The 15,631-nt window shown below is 46.2% G+C and overlaps 1 long non-coding RNA gene across 1 annotated transcript in view; it reads right to left on the bottom strand.

Moving 5' to 3' along the window:
• Positions 1–3,048: 3,048 nt before the first annotated feature.
• Positions 3,049–15,631, bottom strand: part of LOC138363778 (uncharacterized) — a 29,942-nt gene continuing 17,359 nt past the window's right edge. Inside the window, exons 2-3 of the long non-coding RNA XR_011228112.1 lie at positions 7,765–7,914; positions 3,049–3,312 (exon numbers count right to left, since the gene is read on the bottom strand). This is a non-coding gene — a long non-coding RNA (uncharacterized lncRNA). The remainder of the gene's footprint in view (positions 3,313–7,764; positions 7,915–15,631) is intronic.

The raw sequence follows: 15,631 nt of genomic DNA, 5'->3' as shown, positions 1-15,631 counted from the left end.
CACACGAGCATAAGATATGCTAGTGAAAGAGGAGAGATGGCGGACTTTGCGTCTCGCCTCAGGAAAAGAAACTATTGCGGTACTTCAAATTGAAGTCTTCCTAACATTTGTAGTTTATACACGTGCAGAAGGTAGGGTGGGCGTCACCGCAATTGAGGTAGTGAGCCTGGAAAGAAGAGCACTCTCTTAGTGACCAGAGTCACCCCTCATGGGGCATACACTGCAATTGTGCATTTGAGGGCACCATGCTCAAATTTCCAGCACTTGTTGCAAAGTCTAGGAGAGGGAATGTACTCCTAAGTGGAGCATCTGGCACCAACAAGAATTATAGTAGGTGGAAAGGTTTAACTATCAAAAGTGATCTTCACAATGTGTAGAAGCTGATGACCATGAGGGGGGTCGAGTGAACATAACCTGTAGGACTGAATGACCTTAGGCTTCAAGGATATGCTTAATATCCTTGTGGCAGTCTTTCAGGTCCCTAACACCAGTCGCAACATAGTGCAGTAGGATAACTGCCAACACTGGCATTTAACCGGGTATTTTTGGAGGCCCCTAACTGAGGTGGGGAGGGGGGGGGGTCTTCTCAATGCCGGACAATATGGCTAAGCAGGTAGCTGCATCCTGAGGAGCAGCAGCAATGACACTTGTACCAGTACAGGTGGGGTTAAAAGTAAGAGGCATCCACCTAATCCACGAGATGTTAATGAAGGAAGAAATATTCAGGACGTGTAGAATCCGGATGGTTGAGATAAAAATATTTAGTCCATGTAGCAGGAATAAATAAGGTGTGGAACGTATTAGCACTGGAGCGAATCTTATGAGCGAGTCTTAAAAAGGGGGGGGGGGAGGTTAGTGCCAAACACCCAACGAGAGTGGGGGGGGGGGGGGGGAGGTAAAAGGTGCAGTTGTCACAATGAGAGAAGTAGCCACTCCAGGTGATGAGGTGGTCACCAATGGAGGCTTGGGGGCTCAACCTACCACAGAGGGAGGGTGAGTGAAGGGAGTAGTCGGGAGGGTCAAAGGAGTAGCTTTGTCTGGGCCCAATGTAGTGAGGGCTACAGAGCCTGGTCTTCCAACAGTTCGACTCGGGGGTTGGGGGTGCGCCTGGTCGCCCACCCGACGAGCCTGGGGAGTTATACAAGGATCATTCAGCAGCAGCAGAAACTAGTATGTAATAATTACATTCCATGGTGGTTATGGGGGCTTATTCGTGAGCCACAATTAGAGGATAGGACACCTACGTACATATATACGGCGCACATACGGCACACACAGACGAGATAAAGCACCTGAATTATTGGGATCGTCTCAAAGCTCTCCAAATGTATTCACTAGAAAGGAGACGAGAGAGATACCAAATAATACACACATGGAAAATACTGGAGGGCCAGGTCCCAAATTTGCACAGTAAAATAACAACGTACTGGAGTGAACGACATGGAAGAAAATGCAGAATAGAACCAGTGAAGAGTAGAGGTGCCATGGGCACAATCAGAGAACAATGTATGAACATCAGAGGTCCACGGTTGTTCAGCGTCCTACCAGCGAGCATCAGAAATATTACAGGAACAACCGTGGACATTTTCAAGAGGAAACTAGATTGTTTCCTTCAAGGAGTGCCGGACCAACCGGGCTGTGGTGGGTACATGGGCCTGCGGGCCGCTCCGAGCAACAGCCAAACTCTCACAAGTCAAGTCTGGCCTCGGGCCGGACTTGGAGAGAAGAAGAACTCCCAGAACCCCATCAATGACTTGGAAAGTAGAAGAACTCCCAGAACCCCATCAACCAGGTATCAACCAGGTGCCTGACAAGACAGACCCCCGCCCCACCCCCAGGGGTGCATCGTGAGTATACGCCCTGCAATTGGCAATCGCCACCTTAAGAATCATCAGTCCGTCGAGATCGAGTTCAGTAACGTCGGGTACCACGGTTCCATGGGCGAGTGCCTCCCCAAACACCTGGCATAAAAATAGATGGCAAAGAATAATTAAGAATGTCAAAAGGTCGGCGGGAAAGAATTAGTTGAAGAGTGGTGGTGGTGGTGGGGGGGGGGGGTCGGGTGAAGAAAAAGGGAACTTCAGAGGAAATAGCAACCAGCACAATTAGTGAAGACGGCAGCAGGAGCACAAGGCTTCAAAAGGACACAGGACCGTCCCATTGAGCATCACAGCTCGGCAGCCGCCCACTAAGCCGCCTCATGACAACAGGCTGGAAAGGGAGGGGGCAACTTGTTTTTAACTGCCGATATCCGCTATGTATAAACGAAGAAAATTGTAGTCTAGTAAAATTACTTTTGCCGTTCCGTTTCAATTTTTCGTTCTATCCATTACTATTTTTTTTCCTTCTCAATTCAATTTATGCTTTGATCTCTTAGTTTTAAATTTTAGTCTTTCCCACATATTGCTTGAAACTGCACATTGGTGTCTTTAGGCATATTATGTACCTGCTCAAAATCCAACATTTTAACATCTTTTATGTATGCACTTTTACCTGAATAAATTATATTATATACCTTATACATAAATCATGCATTTAACAAAGATTAAAAAAATTAGCAGTTTGTAAAGGTACACACATTTCCCGTCCAGCCTGAGCCCGTTACCAGTTTTGCACGGCTCTGGCAGGAGCCGAGGGATACCACTTACCGGGCCTGCAAAGGCGCCAAATACATGTTGGTGCACTTTAGCACTGCTTCGGGCAACACCCTTCTCTTTTTAAACAGTTCAACGATATTGTACATTCTCTCAGGCCGGTGCAAAGTCTTCATCTCGCACCATAGATGGTGCATCATTCACAAGTACAACACCCAGAGCAGGCATGAGGTCGGGGGGCCGAGCCAACCCCAGCAGCTCCAAGCGGCCACTTAACACGGCAATGAGCCCTCTGCGGAGGGATTGACAAACTTGCACCTTTATCTAGCAAATAATCAACTTTTGTATTTAAAAACTTACTACCACTATACTTAGTTGCTAATAGCCTATGAAATAAACAGACTTTCTAGAGGTTATTAACAAGGAAAATTTATGAAATCTTTATTTATACACGACTAGTGCACAAGTGCTAACATTCACAAAAGCATTAAAGATAATTCAGATATTCATCTTGGCAATCACTTCCATCTTGTCGAGAGCAGCAGTGAAGGTGTCGAAAGCCGCAGCAGCATGCGACTCGAGGCCAGTCCCTACTTCACGCCGCCGCCTCACTGATCTCTCACCAAAGGCATGGTCGAAGAACTTTACGACCGGTTTTCTAGTGGGATCGAACAACGACACGAAGAGCAGCACACCACCGAGTAGGAAGCCAGCCACACTAAAACAATCAGGGGGATGAGTAAATTAACATACCTGGTTGATGGGGTTCTGGGAGTTCTTCTACTCCCCTAGCCCGGCCCGAGGCCAGGCTCGACTTGTGAGAGTTTGGTCCACCAGGCTGTTGCTTGGAGCGGCCCGCAGGCCCACATACCCACCACAGCCCGGTTGGTCCGGTACTCCTTGGAGGAATAAATCTAGTTTCCTCTTGAAAATGTCCACGGTTGTTCCGGCAATATTTCTTATGCTTGCTGGGAGGACGTTGAACAACCGCGGACCTCTGATGTTTATACAGTGTTCTCTGATTGTGCCTATGGCACCTCTGCTCTTCATTGGTTCTATTCTACATTTTCTTCCATGTCGTTCACTCCAGTACGTTGTTATTTTACTGTGTAGATTTGGTACTTGGCCCTCCAGTATCTTCCAGGTGTATATTATTTGATATCTCTCTCGTCTTCTTTCTAGTGAGTACATTTGGAGGGCTTTGAGACGATCCCAATAATTTAGGTGCTTTATTGCATCTATGCGTGCCGTATATGTTCTCTGTATTCCCTCTATTTCAGCAATCTCTCCTGCTCTGAAGGGGGAAGTGAGTACTGAGCAGTACTCAAGACGGGACAACACAAGTGACTTGAAGAGTACAACCACTGTGATGGGATCCCTGGATTTGAAAGTTCTCGTAATCCATCCTATAATTTTTCTGGCTGTCGCAATATTTGCTTGGTTATGCTCCTTAAACGTTAGGTCGTCAGACATTATTATTCCCAAATCCTTTACATGCTGTTTTCCTACTATGGGTACATTTGTTTGTGTTTTGTACTCTGTATTATGTTTAAGGTCCTCATTTTTACCGTACCTGAGTACCTGGAATTTATCACTGTTAAACATCATGTTGTTTTCTGATGCCCAGTCGAAAACTTTGTTAATATCAGATTGAAGTTTTTCAATGTCCTCAGCCGAGGTAATATTCATACTGATTTTTGTGTCATCTGCAAAGGATGATACGAAGCTGTGACTTGTATTTTTGTCTATATCTGATATGAGAATAAGGAAAAGCAGCGGTGCAAGGACTGTACCCTGAGGTACAGAGCTTTTCACTGCACTTGGACTAGATTTTATATGGTTGACAGTTACTCGCTGAGTCCTGTTTGACAGAAAACTGAGTATTCAGCGTCCTACTTTACCGGTTATTCCCATTGACTTCATTTTGTGTGCTATCACGCCATGGTCACATTTATCGAAAGCCTTTGCGAAGTCCGTGTATATCACATCAGCATTCTATTTCTCTTCTAATGCCTCAGTGACTTTGTCGTAGTGCTCAAGTAGCTGTGAGAGGCACGATCTTCCCGCTCGAAATCCATGTTGGCCTGGGTTGTGAAGGTCATTGATCTCCATGAAATTGGTGACCTGACTCCTAATCACTCTCTCAAATACTTTTATGATGTGCGATGTTAGTGCAACTGGTCTATAATTTTTTGCCAATGCTTTGCTCCCTCCCTTGTGTAGAGGGGCTATGTCTGCTACTTTAAGTGCATCTGGTATCTCCCCCGTGTCCAGGCTCTTCCTCCACACTATACTGAGTGCCTGTGCTACCGGCACTTTGCATTTCTTTATAAATATTGAATTCCATGAGTCTGGACCTGGGGTCGAGTGCATGGGCATGTTTTCAATTTCTTTTTCAAAATTTAGTGCGCTCGTGTTTATATCAGTTATATTTACAGGGGTTTGAATATCCCGCATAAGGAAATTGTCTGGATCTTCCACCTTCATGTTGTTTATTGGAGTGCTAACACATCAGCAAAGCTACATTGCTTAAAATGTTCTTACACTAAAATGGTAATAATATCAAAAGTGTGGACGATAGTCACTTTGAACTGTTTTATAAGATAAATATGAGCATGGCAGTAGTTTAAGGCTGTGTGTAAACAGTAGGAACACATTTAGCCTGGGAAAGGGGAAGGGGATTGATTGTAAAACATCCAAACGTACTTCACTTTTGCAGTTGTCTAGAATCTAGATCACACTAATCTGTGCATTATACATAGGGTGTATGATTTTGTAGTTAAATTAATAATTTGTAGAGTTGCGCCAATAGTGTACAGCATTTCGGCCAAACCTAAAAAGATTAATATTTTGGTAACTTATCAAGTAATCCTTAAACGTAACTAGAAATTTAACAATTTGAACTCTTGATAATGCTGAAGTAGACTACTACTTTTAGACATCATAGCTTTAAGTGAACTATCCAAGTGACAATGTTTAAGTGACCACGATAAAGCCAAAACCTGAAGCCCGATTAAGTGACCACGATAAAGCCCGAAAAACATGCCCAAATTTCTTGGCCGAAACGCTATTCATATTATTAGCTTTAGGTATTTTATGTACAAGCTCTTTATATCCTACATTATGTTTGTATCATCTATGTATGTACTTTGTCCTGAATAAAACGTTTAATTCAATTTAAAACGTGCATGAACACGCTGGCTTCCTGTCCCGACAATTGAAATTGAAATAAGTTTATTGAGGAAACACACACAAAAGGGATGAGGTAGCTCAAGCTATTCTCACCCTGTTCAGTACAATGTGTTCTTACATATGTAGACACATCAAACATATTGCCGAACATTCTGCAAGATAAACATACATTTCCTCCTTTACACAAGTAGTATGGTATCAAACGTACACACAAATACTTTTATGACTTAGGTATACGGTATAGACATTTTGCAAGACATAATTTAACAAAAGTTTACAGTCTTGGTGCAAAATTCTTTTATCTCTCCAGAATATCAACCTTTCCGTTGTGACACATCCAGGCTATTTGTTCAGGAACAATCCTTCTCTGTTTCTATATACATTAATAAACTGACAATCAAGAACATAATGGGAAAGGGCGTGAGACCTTAACATACCACATAGTTTACACTTCGTGTCATTACCATGAACACCTATCCCATATTCCCACTAATATTTGTACCAAAGCCTGAGCCGCATGTGCACAGTAACTCCAAGCATTTCTCCTTTTACCATAAGTAAAATGGGTGTTTTGACTCGCATGTAGTGTTGCATGGTTTGACTTTCCTCATACATGATACCTCTCCTCGCCACTTCTGCATGTGCCTGTCCCGACAATGATTTATTATTATTATTAAGAGTAAATGAAAAGTATGGGCGTCATTTGGTACACAAGTCCGATTCGACGAAGCTAGTTTTCCCCCTTAGTCCTTAGTTTAAAAATAATTATGTTGTTAGGCTAGGAAGTATTCGTTTAGGTTGCATTAGAATGTTGGTCTAGGTTTTGCTTATTTACTTAAACCACAATTGGGAGACAATTCCACAATATTGGTTCCTTTTATTTGCTTTGGATAAGTGACAAAATTTCAGGGGCTTTGAGTGACTAGTTCCATTTCACCCCTTTAAGTAGCATTTCAGTTTGTAATTAAGAACTTTTAAAGTGAACTGCAGAAACGTTATGGATTTTGCAAGACGGTTATTTATACCCACTCTTAATAAAGAGCAAAGTTTTAATTTTTCAGAGTGCGTCAATTAAATAGCCTATGAAGTTATACTATTACAAGCTTGGTTCTGCTCAACCCTTTACGATGCCTTAACCCTAATCTTCTACAATACTGTGTAGGCTCTAACAGCTCTGAGTAGCTATTAGAGAGTAGGCTCTAGCAATCATCGTTAATGTCATCTGCAGTTTATTCATTCCTACAAACATTGTTGGCAGACAAACTAAAGCATAATTGAAGCCTTTCACAGCCTAAGTGGAATGAAGATTCCGTTACTTACACTAATATAGACCACCAAAGGTCAACGTTATAAAATTGCAAATAAAAATAAATCTTAAGGATTATCATCAAATTTTAACAAATTAAAAATATACCAACAACACTTCAAGTATGTTTATTGAGACAAGAAAAAAATACATCTCAAAGGGATAGAGTAGCTTAGGCTATTTCTACCCCCCCCCCCCCACTGCCCAACAGCACTTACTGTACCCGTGTAGACTATCAGTACTTTAAAATGCTATGTGTACATTAATAAATTACCAGAAAATTTTAACCTTCAATCACTGTGGCACAAATTGCTTCGCAATAACTTGCGATCCTCGTTTCCAATCTTTCAGAACTTCTGCTTTATATAATTTTTTACCTTTCCTTGTTACAGCAAGGGAAGATTTTAATGCTTTAACTTATTCAATATACTGTACTGACCAGCCACAAACTGCAGGGCATTGATGCTCTGCTTCATTTACATTAATTATCCTGCCGGGAGTCAAGATTTAAAGCCGACTGCTTAATATAAAAGCTTAGCTTGGAATGTTACAAAATCTGCACATTTACCAGGTATTACTAAAATAATTTAACTTGAAAACTAGGTTATAATCTAACCTAGAAATTATTTTAATACGAGTTTCTCAGAGCCGAACATTTAAAAAACTGCTTACCTGTACACAACGTTGCCGACTGTGGAGTCTGATCTAGCCAAGGGGACGTCTGTCCGCAACCTTTCCAACTCCACCTTCGTCTTGGTTGCTCCGTGCTCGTCAAGAGGAACACCCATACCCTAGGCATCCCCAATCACCATTAGTAGTACACTGAAAAAAAATTCCCTTTTGAAAGTTACAGCTCAAACCAATCTACACCCAAGTTATTAGGTATTTTGAATCCTATTAAACCCCTGTATATTCTTTACAGGTTTTAAATAAAAATCATTAATTATTATTATTTCAGAGCAATCCTGGTGGGTTTGATGCTCCCTGGATACTAGTCTGGGAGATGTTGAAAGAAAAATTAAGAACTAGTGCAGACTAACGTCTGAATTTTCAGCCACATACTAAAAGCTATAAATTGAGTAATTGCTGCACAGAATAAAGGGTTTCGAATCTCCTTGGTATGGGTATCAAATATAACCCATCATAATGACAGACATTGTTCTATCTGCGGTTGGCTAGCCGCTCCCTGCCACGTACTTACCGGGCGTGTAAAATGGTGCTGATTCCTAAGATTTCTAGGCCAGGAAACCCCCCCACCCCCCCACCCACCTCACACTATTGCCTCATTACCGATTCTTCTACGATAGTGCAGCCGTTTCATTAGACCGTAAACAGACTTTCAAGCTATCAGGATCGACGAGAGACAGAAGGCATTCATTCCTGTGGATGGATGCGCTGAAAACCTTTAGATCCTAGATGTTCTTCTGGCTGAGGTCCAAGTGCTGAAATTCCTGCGCACCTTGACATTGAGGAGACTTTCGACAGCGTCCCTCATGCAGCCATCGATCGGCCCATGGAGCGCAAGGAAATCACCAAGCCCTTAGGGATATTATGTCGGGCTATGATGGCGCCTCGACAGTCATAACGAGAAATCTAAGGTAATCCCTGTGACTAAGGGAGTCAAACAGGGATTGTCCTTAGTCCCTTTCTTTTCAATTTGGCGATTGATGAGGCACTTACCAATATGAAGAAACTGAGCCTGGGGATTCGTCTGGGGGAGTAAAAGGTGTCTGTACTAGCGTTTGCAGATGAGCTGGTATTGGCAGCAGAGACGCCGACCAGCCTTCAGGTATTGATATGTGTGATACGTTGAGTGGCGCTGTCTTGAGGGTCAACGCGGGAAACTGCCGATCACCGAGCCTACAAATTTATGGCAAACGCAAGAATGGTATCTTCACAAACGAGGTTCCATGTCGAGGGCACAGCCATGGACTATTGGTATCACTGACGAGTACAAGTACCTTGGTATTCTTGTTGGTGACTGTCAGGGGCATCTCCTCTGTCTTACTGAGGAGGGTCTTATCACGCAGGCCCCCCTCAAACCTCAGAGGTTATACGTGCTAAAACACCACCTCGTTCATAAACGACGACCGTCTTATTCTGGGCGTGGTGTACAAAACTGAGCTAGCAAGAATCAAATGGAGGATGAGGCAAGCTATCCGTAGCTGGCTTCGTTCACCGCACGACAATAGTAGTAGGCTTCCATCAGTCTCTGGAGACCATGGAGTTGCGCTCTGGTGTCGGTCTGGTCTGAAGTGGTCTCACCAGGGCGCAAAGCCAGGGTAGGTTGATTTGGGGAAGAAGCTGTTACCCAGGCAGCAGGTCTCCCCCTCCCCCCCCCCCTCTCCATTGCGTTGAAAATCTCCAATGGAAAGGCACACACCAATACGATTGGTTCCAGCGCCGTCGCAGGAACTGAGTTCCGGGGATAACCTCGAAGTAGTTGAAAAAGGGCACAGGGACCTCCAACACCAGAGACCGCCGTGGACGTGGCCGGAGAAGAACTACCCCATCAAGGGTATGAACGACCCCAGCCTCTTGAAGCAGAGCCTGGGCCGCACGACCCTCGGGAGGTGGACGTTCCGATCCTGCACCTACGTGTTCCAGACAAAGATCGTCACAGCCCTCTTTCACCCGAGGCCTGCCTTTTTCAAGACCAAGAAGAAGGAAGAGTAATTATTATAATATAAATATTTAATAATTATTATAATAGTAATAATTATAATGGCTCCGTTCACCGCACAATGCAATAATATGCAGGATAAGATACCCATTAGGTCGAGCCTTGAAGTGCGGACAGCTGAAGAGAAGTCAGCGAGAGGAAATGCTGAAGTTGTAGAGAAAGTGCCAGGGCTTGACCTAGCTGCATGTCTTAAGTCGATGCTGAAACAACCCCACAACTGGCAAGGCTTCGAGTCGGGTCAGGAAGAGCGGCAGTGGCGGTGCTTCATTCTAGGTGGTGACTGTCTTCGGTGGTGTCTTAGTTTTCTTTCTTCACCTATTTCTTCTTGCTTCGTGTTATCATTTGATGTTTATTCTTTTACTCAGCATAGTCCTGGGGAAAAAGTTCGGATACCAGTGTGGATTTATCGCATACCGAGAAGATTGCGTAGTTGTCAACCATTTCACATTAGCTCCTAGAGAGTGTTCTTCATACCTTGTGTATAATATACGGCTGGTGAGAAATCTGAATTCGGGAGATCCAAATGCAGTGTTGTCACGTTGTTAATATATTTCAGTTACTGCTGGAGAATCAATCATGGTATCTTACGAGTCTGGGGTGGTGAGTGTTTCAATGTCAACAGAGGCAGTAGAATCAGAAGACAGGTGGAGGTCTGCAGGAGTAACTGATATTGGTGCCGATGCAGGTGATGTAGTCGCCGGTATAACTGGAGTAATATGTGGTTGGTCTGGAGTGGCAGTTTGCAGAGGTAATGGAGCTGTAGCAGGTTGAAGAGGGTGGGCGCCGGCAGAGATTTGCCAGTGCAGCCACTGCCACCGCTACGTCTGCCAGTGCAGACGTAGCGGTGGCAGTGGCTGGAGCTGTAGTTGTGAAGAGTTCCTCAGAAATATTAAATGTTGGTAGACCATTGGAAGCATATAGTATGTTTAGAATTCGTGCGAATTCCTTGCAGTTCGTGCCTACCACCATTTCAACCAGGTGGACGAGTCCGAAGATGGTACTATGATCGATGTTGGGGAACAACTGGTGTGGTGAAGGCTGGCTTGTTGATTGGCCAGAGGCTGTGGCTGTTGCGGCCGAGTCGATGATTGGTTGGCGGACTGGGAGCTAGACCCCCATTGGCTTGCAGGTTGTGCAGACGCTCTGCCTCCGACTGGAATTTCAGGGGAATTGGCGGCTTGCACGTTGAAATTTGATGGTGCACGGGGAGTGGTGTTGGTCTGCCTGGCGTCGAACATCTGTATTTCTTCGTCTTCGGGGGCACTCTGCGGCGACGGCAGTATGTTCGCCATCGCAGAGAAGGCATTGAAGATATTCGTTCATGCAATTTTTTGACGTGTTGGTTCCCAGTGCACTTGCTGCACCGTTGGTCCCGAGATGTACAGTTCTTTGTGAAGTGATCGTTGCTAACACTTGAAGCATTGCCGAAGCCGTTAATAGTGTACTTTGGTGATTACACAGACATTGCAATTGCGTGATGCATTAAATGAACACATCCACAAGGGCCGTGACGAAGATTCGAACCTACATCTGAGAGCATCCGACGCTGCCTTTATCGAATGAGCTACAACATGGTCAAAAGAATTTCAACCTGAAGTTCTACTGACCTTACTGGACCCTGCAGCCTCTCAGACAAACCAGGATTTTACAAATTTCCCCCCCCCCCCTCTGCACTCTAGCTATGTCAACAGGCCGTTATACGTCTTTCGCCATTACTTCATTACGCAAGTCACAATAGCGTGATACATCGAATGAACAAATCCACTAGGGCCGTTATGAGGATTCGAACATGGGGGAATTTCGTAAAATCCTGGTTTGTGTCCGAGAGGCTGCAGGGTCCAGTAAGGTCAGTAGAACTTCTGGTTGAAATTCTTTTGACCATGTCGTAGCTCATTCGATAAAGGCAGCGTCGGATGCTCTCAGACGTAGGTTCGAATCATCGTCACAGCCCTTGTGGATTTGTTTCTTTGGTGATCTGTCCGGGGGGGGGGGGTGCTAGCGATTCCAAAGCACCAGAAGCCGTTGGTAGTAGCAAAGGTAGCTTCCTTAGGCGATGTGGAGGTGACCTTCATGGTGGAGAGGTGGCTGTCATGTATAGATTGATTGATTTAGATTAAGCCACCCAAAAGGAGGCACGGGCATGAATAGCCCGTAAGTGGAGGCCCTTTGGAGTCATTACTAGTACCAATAGCTGGTTCTTGGGATCTGTGGATGGATGGCATCTTCATGGTCGCTTGCAGTTGATGACCCGCAGGAGGCTTAGTCGCCAGGTTGCAGTTTAATGTGCTAAGCGACGCTTTATATCTGAACAGAGCAACGTCGGCAGTTTGGTACCATCAGGATCGTCGTCCTTTGAGGAATTGCATTTGTCCATCAGGGAATTTGCGGTGAAATTCTGGTATTCTTTTTTCAGTATTGTGAGATTATTGTAAGCGTTCATAGAGTGGGCTTGGACATACTTGGGGTGCGGGTATTTGTTCTGGCTGATTAACTTGTTACGTCTGTGGGCCAATTATCGTCTGGTGTGTGTGCCATTGAGCTCACTATGTGCTGTTCTTTCCGATCAGCAAGTATTTTTGTTTTCTTAGTCGTCTTCGGTCGCAAGGCTATTCTCGTCAACGTCGGCTCTGGGGAGCCTCGGTGCTGGTTGTGGGAGTTTCGCGTGGTCCGTTGTTTTTCGATGTGGTGTCTTCGTTGGCAGGGGTAGCCAGTGTGGGTGGCGTCCCTGTTACCGGACTGGTTGTGGGTACTTTTGCAGGGTCGGACACCGGGCCGGCCCCAGGTGGAGGAGCTGGGAGATGGTCGTCTGGTACTGTCACCGTCGGAAGTCCATTTGCAGTGAGCAACCTCCTCTTCTTGTTTTAGATTTAGCTACTCAGAACGAAGTGTCTATGTAGCACGGGCTATGGTGAGCCCGTAAGGAGCTTGTTGATAATGTGGATGTATAGGTTGATTTCGTTGCCTGCCAATTTGTCGGCAAGGTGTAGAAGCACCGGTAGGAGGGTGTTGTTGGTGGCAACTGCAGCAGCTTCCCCAGCGTTCTCGGGCAAGGCCGGGAAAGCAGACGTAGGCGGTTTGGCTAGCCGAGTTGAGGTGGTGCTTGCCATCATTTTTATTTCTTCCTGATGGTGGAGACAGTTGGGTGAAACTTCAGTGTGCGGGCCATTGCAGAGTAGGCAGCGTCAGTGGGAGGATGTGCAGGCTTTGTAGTGATGCTCCTGGGCGCAAATACTGCATTTCTGCACTTACTCGGTGCACTTACTGGTGTAGTGGGAGTATCGGTAGCACTTGAAGCACTGGCGGAGCTCTGTGTATCGTTCCTTGGTCATGTGGGCAGGTGGAATCCTAATTCCGGCGCACTAAAGGCCGTGTTCTTTGACGTGGGTTGCTGCAATGACCGTGAAGGTCACTTTCAGTGTGGGTCTACGGGTGTTGGAGTTGGTGCTGATCTTGGCCACTACCGTGGTCAGCGTCAAGTTCAGGAAATTGATGCTGGCGAGGATTTCGTCGTCGCTGCGGTCAGAGATCCATGCGCTGATGTGTCTGGCAAACAGTCCTGTCCGCCAGGTGGCATCTAGGAGGAGTGAGGGTGAGGCCGACGTCTAGCAGCGTGGTCGTGGAGGAGGCGGCGAATAGTTTCTCCAGGTCATTGTCGCTGGAGAAGAGCAGGTGAACACCTCTGGTCTCCACGATGTCAGGTGGTGAGATATTTTTGATGGTAGAGACCTTTTCTAAGATCCCAGCCGTAGTGAGAATAAGGTCCTCTTGGAGGCAAACCTTGACTGTGCAACATGGTACAGGTACCATAGATGCCACGGTCTGTGCACTATCTGTGCACGCGTGGTGGAAAAATACCAGGGGGGGGGGTGGTAATGTATAGGAATGAACTTTACCGTGACAGCAGTCAAGGAAAGGTGTTGTTCGTTTATTCTTGTGACGTCTTTGGCAGCTTTCAGAAAATAGGGAGCTCACTCTCCGGACAAACACCGTCCTGGCTGCGAGGTAGTGTCATGGTGGGGTGAGGATCATGTGTGCCGCCTAAAGAGCAGAGGGGGTGGTGGGGTCGAACAGACCCTGTAATGTTGCAGCACTGTTAAACAGCAGTTTGGGGTTCTCCGTCGTTGAGGACTACGTCTAGTGGTGCAACAGGTGTTATAGTGGTGATCAGGTCCAGGATCTCTAACAGGGTAACGGTCCGGTCCCCTCTGAATCGCACCTTGATCCGGTAGATCATGGTATACATGCTTAGTATCAGAGGGTTGCACATTACTGAAGAGGCCTCCCATCTCTTTCCGGTATAATGCACTGGTTTAGGATGGGGTCTGACCTAGAGTAAAACGCTCTGAATGTGCACGACACGGCCGAATGCGTTCTTTTATACTGACTGGAAGGACGGTTGTCTGGGGGATGCCCGAATTTGCCTCTTCGATCCGGCTGCACAAGAACAAGCATTTCGGTAGTCTATTTGAGTCGGCTGACCCAACGGGCAAGGAAGCAGCCCTTCTACCAGCATTCCCCTCCCTGTTCGGCCCATTGTTGCCATGAGGGGGCTTGGTGGGTGGCTTCCAGAGAATGATGCTCCATGGGACAGTCCTCTGTCCTTTTGAAACCATATGCTCCTGCTGCTGTCTAAGTTTGCCGATCGCTTTTCCTTATGTTTCGTTTTTCTCCCGCCTCTTTCTAATTGTCATTTCCTGCCGACCTTTAGCCTGTTTTGATTATTCTTTTGGACTACTTTTTGACGAATGGGTGATTGAGGAGGCATACTCTTGCACCCGTAGAACTATACTACCCGACGTCTAGAGCGAGGGGAAGCCTTTTAGTGTCAATCCTCCTTTCGTCACTGAACCCAATCTCGACAAACTGACGGTCCTTATTAAGGTGGCGTTTGTGGGGCGTATACTCATGATGCACCTCGGCATGATCAGCGATAGCTTCTTGTTGGGTGTCCTGCCTCTATTTGTTGCTCCATGGTGGGTATGTGGGCACATTCGTGAATGAAAGTCTGACCTCTTGTCCTTATGTCAAATTCTGTTCCTCTTCTACCTTCTCGGGCTCGTGGGGTGGGCGACCAAGCCCCCGAGTTGGACCGTGTTGGAAGACCGGGCTCTGTAGCCCCCGCTACATTGGGCCCCACCCTTGATCCTCCTCTAACCATTCAGACTACTTCCCTCGGCTCCCCTCCCTCCCTCCCTCCTAGGTTGGGTCGAGCCCCAAGCCCCCAGTGGTGACAACCATGTTCCCTGGCACGGCTCTGTCTCTGACTACTGCGCCTTTCACCCCCCCCCCTACCTCTCTCTGGGGGTTCTCACTGCCGTCCACGCCACGGCTGCGCTTGCTCGATTCCTTCCCGACTGATGCGTTACAAGCCTTGTTTGGTCACACTTTGTGGGCCAAATACTTTGATTTCCTTCCTCTTGATTCTATGTCTGACGATTTATCCCTCCATAGGCACCTTGTTGATTCAGTAGATGCCCGTTACCTTGAACCCCACCCTTCTCGGTACACGTGTTGTTGCTGCTGCTGCTGCTGCTCCTCAGGATGCAGCCTCCCGCTTGGTTGCCTTATCCTGCCTTGGCAAGACCCCTGTTAGGGTCTCTAAGAACGCTCGATTGAATGCCAGTGTTGGCACTATTCTCCTCCCGCCCCATGTTGCTACCGGTGTTCAGAATCTAAAGGGCTGCCACAAAGTTATTCGGCATATCCTCGAAGCCCAGGGCCATTCTGTTCTCCAGGTGGACTTTTACTCGTCCCCCTCGTGGTCTTCGCCATCAACCCCTTCGGCTTGTGAAGAGAAGAATACCTTTGATGGAAGGACCCTTCCGCCCTTTGTCATTCTTGCTGGTGCCAGGTGCT

The sequence above is a fragment of the Procambarus clarkii genome, chromosome 11 (genome assembly GCF_040958095.1).
Source record: "Procambarus clarkii isolate CNS0578487 chromosome 11, FALCON_Pclarkii_2.0, whole genome shotgun sequence".
In the NCBI taxonomy this organism is placed as follows: domain Eukaryota; kingdom Metazoa; phylum Arthropoda; class Malacostraca; order Decapoda; family Cambaridae; genus Procambarus; species Procambarus clarkii.
The sequence above is the reverse complement of the archived record's forward strand: the minus strand, read 5'-3'. Positions and strand labels throughout refer to the sequence as shown.